The sequence below is a fragment of the Mirounga leonina genome, unplaced genomic scaffold (genome assembly GCF_011800145.1).
Source record: "Mirounga leonina isolate KUSES-001 unplaced genomic scaffold, KU_Mleo_1.0 Mir_180, whole genome shotgun sequence".
Taxonomy (NCBI): domain Eukaryota; kingdom Metazoa; phylum Chordata; class Mammalia; order Carnivora; family Phocidae; genus Mirounga; species Mirounga leonina.
Window position 1 is genome coordinate 16,721,739 of NW_023270469.1, and position 12,560 is coordinate 16,734,298.

Consider the following 12,560-nt stretch of genomic DNA (forward strand, 5'->3'; position numbering starts at 1 on the left):
AAAATAAAATAAAATAAAATAAAATAAAATAAAATAAAATAAAATAAAATGGCAGCCCAGCTGAAGGCAGCACACTAGGCCTGAGGCCACAGCACAGCCAGGGCCAGCTCTGGGAGAAGGTAATGCCCAGGCTGAGGGCCTGGCCTGCAATCCTGACTAGGCTGGCTCTCAATAAATTAAGATGGCGCGAAGGGTGCCGGGCTGGCTCAGTCAGTAGAGCATGTAACTCTGCAATAGGGTTGCACGCTGGGTGTGGAGATTCCATAAAAATAAAATCTTTAGGGGTGCATGGACTGCTCCGTCAGTTAAGTGCCTGACTCTTTAATTTCAGCTCAGGTCATGATCTCAGGGCTGTGGGATCGAGCCCCAAGTCTGGATCCACGCTGAGCATGGAGCTTGCTTAAGATTCTCCCTCCCTCTCCCTCTGTCCCTCCACACCTCTCTCTCTAAAAAAATATAATAAAATAAAATCTTAAAAGAAAAAAAAGATGGCAGGGGCTGCAGCTCGACTCCAATGTGAGCCTCTGGGTGTTCCTGCCCACGTTTATCATCACCCTCTCTGTGGGCATGATCCACCATCCTGCTGCAGAGTGACAAGAAACTCACCCAGGAGCAAGTATTTGACAGATGAAGTCCTAATACAAAGCAGAGTCCTCCGGAAAACACCCCAAAGGATGGATTTTTCAAAAAACTAAAGGGATACTTATGACTTCTCTTATGACTGATATCATTATGCTCACAGACATGGTGAAAGGGAATTTAACAAATGTCCTCCCAATTATTCTTACTCGTGAATGGGTAACATGACATGCTTAGGCTTTGTTACAACCAAAGTCTTATTTCCAATGACCCTGTTTTAAGCTTATGCTATAGCAAGGAATTCAACTATTCGCATTAGCTGCATCTGGGTAAATGCTACATCCTCGTACTTCTATGTATTTGGGATTCAGAGCATTTATTCTCTCATTCTGGGCCAAAATAAAGCCAATAACCAGTCAAAAATTATCCAAGCAGGGGCGCCTGAGTGGCTCAGTCGGTTGAGCGTCTGCCTTCGGCTCAGCTCATGATCCCAGAGTCCAGGGATTGAGCCCCGAATCGGGCTCTCAATCTCCCTTCTCTCTTTCCCTCTGCTGCTCCCCCTGCTTGTGCTCTCTCTGTCAAGTAAATAAATGAAATCTAAAAAACAAACAAACAAAAAAACCAATCCAGGCAAAGATGACTGGAGCAGCCATGGCCATGCCCACAGAGAGCAACAAAGCTTTCAAGGCAAAGTGGAAAGTTCTAGAGCTAACAGATTGCCAGTGGGCACTTGATGTCAAAGAAGAGCTCATGGCCAAAGATCTCCACTCTGAAGGCATGTTCAAAAAAGAACTGTAGACCTCTCTTTATTAAAGCAGGGATTAGCTCTGTTGGGAACAAACAGAGTAGCCCTTAACCTTGTAAGTTGTTTGAGCTGGGGCCTCTCAGAATAAAAAGGACAACACGTGAGCCCGTGGACGTGCAACAAGGATCATTCTTGTCTGAGCCAGGTTCCCTTATGTTTGAAACCGGAGGAAATGATTGTGCTCGGGGTGACTTACAGGGAAAGAACTATTTTTAAAATGTTTAAAAATTCCCTTCTGGTGACAACAGAAATGAAGGCAGAGAAAGGGGAAACTCAAGCTAGTGATAATATATATATGAAAATTTAGCAAAAATTCAATCTTTGGAAGAAACATTGCCAATTATAATAATTATCATGTACAATTAGCCTGACATCTAAACCACAGTAAACTCCTGTTTTCCTGGGATTCAAATACCCTGAATTTTTATATCTAATTTACGTGCTCGTATTTTAGTAACTTCCTTTACAAAAGTAGTAATTTTTATTAATGAAAATTCACCATGTATAAGCAAAACAAATATCATTGTATTGTTCATTTTGAGCCTACAGGATGATATAAAGAACAAATGTATCAAAACTTTATTCAAATAAATTATTTTTCGGAGTGAATACTCAGGGCCAAGGAAGACTTAACAAACCTTCTATGTCTCTTAAAACTGTCCAGGGAAAACTGGTGACCCTAAGACACTGAGGAATTCTCAAGCACCTTAAGGAATGATCACCTATAGGTTTTTTCATGTGCAGTTCAAAATACATCAAATCAGCTGAAAAAAATCAATGGCTCTGTACTGTACTACAGTGACTCGACTGAACTAAAGACCCAGTTAGTCTGGATAAGAGTTTACATATCATTATAAGAAGGTAGAGTTGGCAAGTGCCAGAAGATACACAGAGAAAAGTTGCCCAGGAATAACTGGATTAAATGTCCTAGGGAAGTGGCAAGGTGCCATTTCTGTATCAAGAGGTAAATGTAATCTGCATGTTGAGTACTGTAATCAAAAGTGAATGACTCTTGACTCTACAAATTAAAGCACCTTGTTTTCTCTTTAAAAGGTAAATCAGTTTTATAGAAGTAAAACTGGGGAGGTCAGAATAAGATCTGTGGATGCAATTAATGTCAATATCTGGGTTGTGGTATTGTACTACAGTTGTTTTTTTAAAGACCTTATTTACTTATTTGAGAGAAAGAGTGAGAGCACGCATGCCCATGAGTCAGGAAGTCAGGTAACATTTTACAAAACGTTACCATTGGGGGAAATAGGTAAAAGATACAAGGGATCTATTATTTTCTTTCTTTCTTTCTTTTTTTTTTAAGATTTTATTTATTTGCGAGAGAGAGAATGAGAGACAGAGAGCATGAGAGGGAGGAGGGTCAGAGGGAGAGGCAGACTCCCTGCTGAGCAGGGAGCCCGATGCGGGACTCGATCCCGGGACTCCAGGATCATGACCTGAGCCGAAGGCAGTCGCTTAACCAACTGAGCCACCCAGGCGCCCAAGGGATCTATTATTTTCTTACAAGTACATATGAATCTACAATTATTTCAATAAATTTTCAATTTATTGAAATCAAACTCAATTCCCTAGTATAGACCCAAAAGAAATGTGTATAGATATATGAACTTATATATACACACAAATAATCAGAGCAGCGTTATTTGTTATGACCCTAAACTTGAAAACCCAGTGCCTGGGCCGCCTGGGTGGCGCAGTCCATTAAGTGTTGGACTCTTGATTTCAGCTCAGGTCATGATCTCAGGGTCGTGAGATGGAGCCCCACATGGGGCTCTGCACTCAGCAGGGAGTCTGCTTGAGATTCTTTCTGTCCCTCTCCCTCTGCTCCACTCCCCTGCACGCTCTCTCTCTCTAAAATAAATAAAATCTTAAAACAAAAAAAAGGAAAAAAAAGAAAACCCAACAACCATAAGCAGAGTATGAATAATTATGATATAATCCTACAGTACAATCCTAATCAATAATGAAAAAGAACAAACCACTGCAATATCCACAACACGAAAGAATATAAATGGTGAACAAAAGACACCAGACATAAAACAATATAAACTGTGACACTCTTGGGGCACCTGGTGGCACAGGCAGTTAAGCGTTTGCCTTTCACTCAGGTCATGATCTCAGGGTCCTGGGATTGAGCCCCAAGTCCGGCTCCCTGTTCAGGGGGAGTCTGCCTCTCCCTCTCCCTCTGCCCCTCCCTGCTGCTCATGCTCTCGCTCTGGCTTGCTCTCTAATAAAAAAATAAAATCTTAAAAAACAAAACAAACAAAAAAACTGTGACTCTCTCATTTGTAAAAAGTTCAAAAACAAAACAAATCTACAGGATTAGTCAATAGGTGGGTACCTCCAGGGATGAAGAAGAAAGCAGTGATTAGGAGGAGGCACAAGGAAAGGTTCCAGCATGCTACAAAGTTCTTTTTTCTTTTTTTTGAAGATTTTATTTATTTATTTGAGAGAGAGAGAGGGAGAACACATGAGCGGGGGGGGGGGGGGGGGGGGGGGGGGGAAGTAGACTCCCTCCTGAGCAGGGAGCCCAACACATGGCTCAAGGGATCATGACCTGAGCTGAAGACAGATACTTAACTGACGGAGCCACCCAGGCGCCCTGGGTGCTGTAAAGTTCTAGATGGTGGTTATCCAAATGTGAGTAATGCCATATGACTAAATTTCAGGGATTTATAATTAACGGGAAAATAATTTCCAAAATATCACATACATAACTACCCTTGTATAATATATATAGTCAAATGATCTTCGACAAGGGATGCCAGGACCACTCACAATAGGGAAACGGCAGTCTCTTCAACAAATAATGTTGGCAAAACTGGATATCCACGTACAGAAGAATGAAGATGGACCCTTATCTTGTATCATAAGACAAAAATTAGCTGAAAATGGATTAAAGATCTAAACATAAGACCCAGAACTATAAAACTCGTAGAAGAAAATATAGAAGAAAAGCTTTAGGACATTGGATTTGATAATGCTTTCTTGAATATGACACCAAAAGCATAGGCAAAAAAGTAAAAACTGACAAATGGGAGTACATCAAACTTAAAATTTTTTATGCACCAAAGGACACGATCACCAAATTGTAAAAACCACCTACAGAATGAGAGAAAAGATATGTAAATCATAAGGGGTTAATATCCAGAATATATAAAGAACACCTAAAATTCAACAATGAAAATATCAAATAATGTGATTAGAAAATAGGCAAAGGACTTCAGGAGACATTTCGCTGAAGATGATCTACAGTTGGCCAGCAAGTATATGAAAAGATGCTCAACATCAGTAGTCACTGGGGAAATGCAAATCAAAACCACAATGAGGCCACATGCAGAAGAATGAAACTGGACCATTTCCTTACACCATATACAAAAATAATCTCAAAATGTATGAAAGACCTAAATGTGAGACAGGAATCCATCAAAATCCTAGAGGAGAACACAGGCAGCACCCTCTTTGACCTCAGCTGCAGCAACTTCTTGCTAGACATGTCTCCAAACGCAAGGGAAACAAAAGCAAAAATGAACTATTGGGACTTCATCAAGATAAAAAGCCTCTGCACAGCAAAGCAGTCAACAAAACTAAAAGGCAAAGTACAGAATGGGAGAAGATATTTGCAAATGACATATCAGATAAAGGGCAAGTATCCAAGATCTATAAAGAACTTATCAAACTCAACACCCAAAAAACAAATAATCCAGTCAAAAAATGGGCAGAAAACACGAACAGACATTTCCCCAAAGAAGACGTACAAATGGCCAACAGGCACATGAAAAAATGCTCAGTTGGGGGGGGGGGGTGTCTGCTTCTCCCTCTCCCTCTGCCTGCCGCTCCTCCTGCTTGTACTCTGTCAAATTAATAAAATCTTAAAAAAAAAAACAACACTAAAGTGAGTCTCCTATAGACAGCATCTTGTTGGATCCTCTATTTTTATCCATTCTGTCAACCTCTGTCTTTAGATTTAGGAATTTAATCCATTTAGGGGCTCCTGGATGGCTCAGTTGGTTGAAAGTGTGACTCTTGGTTTTGGCTCAGGTTGTGATTTCAGGGTCCTGAGATGGAGCCCCGCATTGGACTCTGAGCTCAGTTGGGAGTCTGCTTGAGATTTTCTCCCTCCCATACCCTGTGCCCCTCCCCGCCCCGCGGCCCCTGCCCCCCCCACATGCATAAGCGTGCCCGCTCTCGCTAATAAACAATCATTTTTTAAAAAGGAATTTAATCCATTTATATTTAAAGTAACTACTGATGAGGAGGGACTTAACTCTCTCAAAATTAAAAATCTCTGTATATCAAAGGACATTATTAGACAAGATCGGGCACATTCAGGGTGGTAGGGCGTAGACCAAAGGACATTATCAGGAAAGTGAAATGACAAGCTACAGAAGGGGAGAAAATATTGGTAAATCAAATATCTAATAAAGGACTGATATCCTGAATATATAAAGATCCAACTTAAAAGCAAAAAGACAAACAATTCAACTGAAAAATAGGCAAAGGACTTGATTAGATTATTTCTCCAAAGAAGATACACAGAGGACCAGTAAATACATGAACACCATTAGTCATCAGGGAAATGCAAATCAAACCACAAAGAGATACCACTTTACACCTGGCTAGGATGACTAGAAGTGAAAAAATAAAAAGTGTTGGAGACAGTATGGGAAAACTGGAACCCTTATTCACTGCTGGTGGAAATGTAAAATGCTGCTGTGGAAAACAGTCTAGAGTTCCACAAAAAGCACAGAATAGCCGTATGACTGAGCAATTCCACTCCACGGTATATATCCAAATGAACTGACAACAAGCACATAAATACTTGTATACCAATGATCACTGCAGTATTGTTCACAAATAGCCAAAAGATGGAAACAATCCAAGTGTCCATTGATGAATGGTTGAATGGACAAACAAAATGCATTATATATACATATAATGGAATATTACTCAGCCTTAAAAGGAAGGAAATTCTGACACATGCTACAACATAGATGAACCTTGAACACATTGTACTAATTGAAACAAATACAAAAGGGCAAATATCGAATTATTCAATTTATATGTGGTACCTAGAATAGACAAATTCATAGAGACAGAAAAATCCAACAGTGATTACCAGGGGCTGGGAGGAGGGGCAATGGAGTTATCGTTTAATGGACAGAGTTTCACTTTGGGATGACGAAAAAGTTCTGGAGATAAATGGTGGTGAGAGTTATACAATGATGTGAATGTACTTAATGCCACTGAACTGTACAATTAAATATGGTTAATCAAATTTATGTTATGCATATTTTACCAAAATAAAAATTTTAAAAACCAAAACATTATGTTAAGTGAAAGGAACCAGACACCGAAGGACAAATACTGTATGTTTCCACCTACTTGAGGTACCTAGAATTAAGCAATTCTAGAGAGACAAAGCAGATTAGAAGTTATCAGAGGAAGAGTGATGAAGGGGTAGTTTTTGCCTAGTGGTTACAAGAGTTCTGCTTGAGGTGATGAAAAAGTTTTAGGAACAGTTATCAGTGTTGGTTTGTTGTATAACACTGTGAATGAAATTAAGGCTACTAAATTGTACAACTGATTAAATGGCAAATTCTGTTATATATATATTACCACAATAAAAAATAATAAAGCTAGGTATATATACCTGTAATTAATATTAGCCAAAAACTTACTTTTGTCTGAATTAGAGCAAAATAAAACAAATGAGACCATAAGAGTTTCAGGGGTTAACCTGAATAATCTAGGTTGGGGGCCTACACTATTCAAATCTCTTGGAAAACTGTACATTTCTCCCAATTTTTATTCAGTAAACCTAATATAAGGTAGTGCATATTTCCCACTTTTTCTAGGACTTGCTGTGCTTTTAAATCTCGAATGAATTTACCAAAAATTAATTTTGACTTGGACAGCCTTTGTGTTTTAAGACTAATGGACCTTGTCCCGGCTTTTACTATGTAAGCAGTTACACAATGTTACAAAGAAAATGTCTTAAATAAACGACACTGTAACCAAGATCATAAACTTTCAAAAGGGATGAAACAATGACTGTGATCCATTCATTTCTCAGTCCGGCAATAATCAAGTGAAATACTTCAAAGATACAAAGGAAATTTTGTAATGTCCCCTGGTGAAAGATTTCAGTCAGTTCATCTGTCCAAAGCATTATGTGGTAGGGAGGAAGCCTTTTGGTTCTTCCTTAAGTTCATTTACTAAGTATTATTGCAAAGAAGACAGAAAACTTATGTTTTAATATGGAAAAGAGAGAGGACAAATTAGTAACGGAAAATAAACTTCCAGATTACTAATACCATGCAAAGGACAGGGGTCAGATGGCAGAAAAGAAGAGAATGCGAAGAATGACAGGGAATAAAAATCTTTTTTTTTTTTTAAAGAATTTATTTATTTGACGGAGAGAGACAGCGAAAGAGGGAATACAAGCAAGGGGAGTGGGAGAGGGAGAAGTAGGTCTCCCGCTGAGCAGAGAGCCCGATGCAGGGCTCAATCCCAAGACCCTGGGATCACGAACCAAGCTGAAGGCAGACACCCAGCGACTGAGCCACACAGACACCCGGGAATAAAAATCTTAATGGGAAAACATTACACAAATTCTCTGTGAGTGGAAATCCCATAATGATGTAATAAAAATGTAACAATAGGGATATGCTAGAGACCACTAGGCTTAGAAAATAAAATCTAGAACATTAAGATTTTGGAAGCTGCAAAATTAAGCTGGGTGATGAAAAGAAGAAACTCTAGCCAAACAGATGGGCAGAATACCTCATCAAAATGAGATATGGAGATTGAAATTCTGGACAGGACAAAATCCACTTTCTTTTTTTTTTTTTTTTTGAAGATTTTATTTATTTATCTGAGAGAGAGAGAATGAGAGACAGAGAGCAGGAGAGGGAGGAGGGTCAGAGGGAGAAGCAGACCCCCCGCTGAGCAGGGAGCCTGATGTGGGACTCCATCCCGGGACTCCAGGATCATGACCTGAGCCGAAGGCAGTTGCTTAACCAACTGAACCACCCAGGCGCCCCCAAAATCCACTTTCTAAAAGACAGTCTGACAAGGCAGAAAAAGATGACAGACCTGAGTGGTGAACAGGAGGAAATGGTGTAGGTCCACAGGTATTCATTCGCGTTTAGATTAGAAAGAGGGGAATAAAGAAGGTGTCATCTAGGAGAGGCTAACTTGATCGCTGCCAGAAAGGCTGTAACCTTGGCAGTCACCATTGCCCAGGGGTCAAATCTCAGGTCTTCAGTTCCAAACATAACTTATCCCCACCAGATTAAATCCCACTGCCATAGATTTTCACAATTCCTTAGGTACCTTCATAGTATTCACTTATGACAACTGCCATTATTTATTTGATGTCTTTGTTCACCTGCTAGACTATAAACTCCATAAGAACAGCAACTGTGGTTGTCTTTTTCATGGCTGTATTCCAGAACATAGCATGCCTGGAACATAGTGAGATCTAAGAGAGCTCACTCTGCCCTCCTTCCCTCCTGTTTGCCCCCCACCTCTCATGCCCACATGCAAAATAAATAAATGAAAGTCAGTTTGTTCATCAGAGCATCTCACCTGGACAGTACTGGAGGTTAGATTTTGCCTCATTTTATTTCTAGCTTTCCCTAGGACTAACCACTTGTAACTACTCAAGGAAAGAAAGTATTCTTGGGGCGGCTCAGTCGGTTAAGCATCTGCCTTCGGCTCAGCTCATGATCCCAGAGACCTGGGATCGATCCCCACGTCACGTTCCCTGCTCAGCGGGGAGTCTGCTTCTCCCTCCGCCTCCCCCTGCTCACGCCGGTGCGCTCTCTCTCTAATAAATGAAATCTTAAAAAAAAAAAAAGTATTCTTCCTATAGATTTGTTAATTTCACAAGCTAGATGACAATCAAATTACACTTTATTTTCACCAGCCTTAGAGAAATCCAGTAAGAATTGTTATTAGTCAGGCTCTGAAGCTTTTAGGGGTACCGTCAGTACCCTGATATCAAACAGAGCCTGTGTTGTCTTTCTTGCATGACAATTACTTGTGCACAGATCTCATTCTCCCTCACAAGTCCAAGACATCTAATTCACCTTTACGTGTTCAGAGCATCTGTCACTTAAGCACTCAAAATATGCTCCAGGGAACAAGTAAATTTTATTATTAATAAAAATAACTTCAATCAATCATTCAATGGCCCCTAACACTGAGCTCTTTATGCCAGGTACCATAAGACTTTATATGCATTATCTATATTAATTGTCCTAACACCTCTGTGGAGTAGGTACAATTATCTCTATTTTATAGATGGGAAAGGGCCTTTACAGAGCTATTTGCCCAAGGTTATACAACTATTAGGTGGTAAAGTGGTAACCTGAACCAGACATTTGGACCCCAAAGCCAGCACCCAGACATTAGAATTGTATTTCATCTAGACAAGGAACCAAATTTTCTTTAAAAAACACTACTAAGTGGGTCCTGTGTGGCTGTCAGTTAAGCAGCCAACTCATGGATTTTGGCTCAGGTCCTGATCTCAGGGCGTGGGATTGTGCCCCGCCTCAGGCTCCCGGCAGTCTGCTTGAGATTCTCTCTCCCTCTGCCCCTCCCCCCATTTGTGAGCACGCTCTCTCTCCCCCTAAATAAATAAAATATATTTTTATTTTATTTATTTGAGAGAGAGAGAGAGACTGAGAGAACAAGTAGGAGGAAGGGCAAAGAGAGAAGCAGACTCTCTGCGGAGCAGGGAGCCCATCTCGGGACTCGATCCCAGCACTCTGGGATCATTACCTGAGCGGAAGGCAGACACTTAACCGAAAGAACCACCCAGGCACCCAGTATACAAAATCTTAAAAAACAAACAAACCAACAAACAAAATCCCACTATTAAGAAAATGAAAAGGCAAAATACAGACTGGGAGAAAAAAGTCACAATACATATAAGATTGACCCTTAAACAATGTGGGGGTTGGGGTGCCACTGAACCCCATCCTCTACACACAGCTGAAAATCTGTATATAATTTTGGACTCCCCAAATATCTAACTACTATTAGCCTCCTCTTTACCGGAAGCCTTACCAATAAAATAGTCAACACATACTTTGTATGTTATATGTATTATACTGTGTTCTTAGAATAAAGTAAGCTAGAGAACAGAAAATGTTATTAAGAAGATCATGGGGTGCCTGGCTGGCTCAGTTGGCAGAGCATGTGACTCTTGATCTCAGGGTCAGGAGTTCAAGCCCTACGTTGGGCGCGGAGCCTACTTAAAGAAAAAAAAGAAGATCATAAGGAAGAAAAAATACTATATTGAAAAAAAATCCATGTGTAAATGGACCTGTGCAGTTCAAACCTGTTATTCAAGGGTCAACTATATCTGAAAGGACTTGCATCTAGAATGTATGAAGAATGTTTTCAAGTCAATAAGAAAACAATTCAATTATAAATGGCCAAGATAAAACAGACACTTTACAAAAATCCGTACAAATGGCCAGTCATACCATGATGATACTCAGTATCACTAGTCATCAAGGAAAATAAGTTAAAACCATAATTTATATACCAGCACACACCCATTAGAATGGTTAAAAATACAATGACAGATACTGTGTGTCAAGGAGGGTGTGGAGAAACCGGAAAACCATATATTGCTGGTGGGAGTATAAAATGATACAGACACTTTGAGAAAAGGCCTGAGAGTGCTTAAAAAGTTAAAAAAAAAAAAAAAAAAGTATGACCCAGAAATCTCACTCCTAGGTATTTAACCAAGAGGAATGAAAACATATGTCCACACACAGATTTGTACATGAACGTTCACAGCAGTTTTATTCATAATAGCCAAAAAATGGAAAACAATGTAAATGTCGATCAACAGGTGAACAGATAAATTTCAGTTCAATCATACAATAAAATAAATACATAAAATTAAAATAAGTAAAAGAAAATAAATAAAAAGCAACAGGAACAAACTGCTGATACACAGGAAAAAAACAAAGACAAGTCTCAGATACGTGAAGCCAAAGACACTAGACACAAAAAAGTGATACCGTTGTTCTATAGTGTCAGAAATAGGGCGTTTGGGTAGCTCAGTCAGTTGAGCGTGTGACTCTTGATTTTTGCTCAGGTCATGATCTCAGGGTCGCGGGATCAATCCCCGAGACGGGCTCCCTGCTCATCGAAGAGTCTGCTTGAGATTCTCTCCCTCTCCCTCTACCCCCCGACCCTATGAAATAAATAAATCTTAAAAAGAAAAGGGATGGGTTGTTAGAAGTTAAAAGAAAATTACAGGTAAAGCACGCAGAATAATAAACACCCAGTAAATACTATTTGTACTACTAAAACAAATCAATGAATAGATACTATAATTCAATTAAGGAGTACTATGATGGGGTCCCTGGCTGGCTCAGTCAGAGGAGCCTACAACTCGTGATCTCAAGAGTTGGGAGTTCAAGCTCCGTATTGTGTGATTACTAAAAAAAACAAAATCAAAAACAAAACAAAAGGAATACTATAATTCTATTTCCATATTTATTTGTACACATTTGTATATATTGGCATATACATGAAAGATGTAGAAAGATCCAAACAAATCCTTGGGATAGAGTTTTACTTTCTTCCATCCTGTATTGCTTTTCCCTCCAACCTATTCCCAACTTCTAGGCCAAAGTAATCTGCTAGAAAAGCAAAGTGCTTTAGTATCACTCCCACCTTAAAAGGCTTCAGTGGTTCTCTAATACATTTAGGATCAAATCCATACGACCTACCCTGCCTTCCCCGGCCTGGCTCCCACCAAGCTCTCTGGCCATTCTTGACCTTCACTGACTATATCACATCCACAGCTGCTTTCAGTCCCACTAATGGGCCAAACTCTTGCTTGACTCTGCAAATGCCGTCGGAATGCACTTTTCTCTAGTCTTCCTGAAGCTAGTTCCTTCTCCTTAGCTCAAATAAAAGTCATCTCACAGCAGCTTTCCAGATCACTCTTATTAAAGTAGATCTTGATTCAGTCGGTAGAGCATGCGACTCGATCTCAGGGTTGAGATCAAGCCCCAAATTTTTATTAAAAAAAAAAAAAATTGGGGGGGCGCCTGGGTAGCTCAGATGGTTAAGCGTCTGCCTTCGGCTCAGGTCATGATCCCAGGGTCCTGGGATCGAGCCCCGCATC

At 40.0% G+C, this 12,560-nt stretch overlaps 2 protein-coding genes, 1 non-coding gene and 1 pseudogene across 5 annotated transcripts in view; 1 reads left to right on the plus strand and 3 right to left on the minus strand.

Moving 5' to 3' along the window:
* The window catches only part of LOC118023389, a 3,759-nt pseudogene extending 2,367 nt beyond the window's left edge, over positions 1–1,392 (plus strand).
* LOC118023622 (cytochrome b5 type B) overlaps positions 1–12,560 on the minus strand; it is a 38,227-nt gene that overhangs the window by 20,945 nt on the left and 4,722 nt on the right. The gene's annotated exons all lie outside the window — the stretch shown is intronic.
* Positions 1–12,560, minus strand: part of NIP7 (nucleolar pre-rRNA processing protein NIP7) — a 94,384-nt gene that overhangs the window by 3,017 nt on the left and 78,807 nt on the right. The window lies entirely within an intron of this gene.
* LOC118023916 lies at positions 9,358–9,440 on the minus strand. The gene has a single exon (XR_004682938.1). It is a non-coding gene; the product is annotated as a small nucleolar RNA SNORA17 (small nucleolar RNA).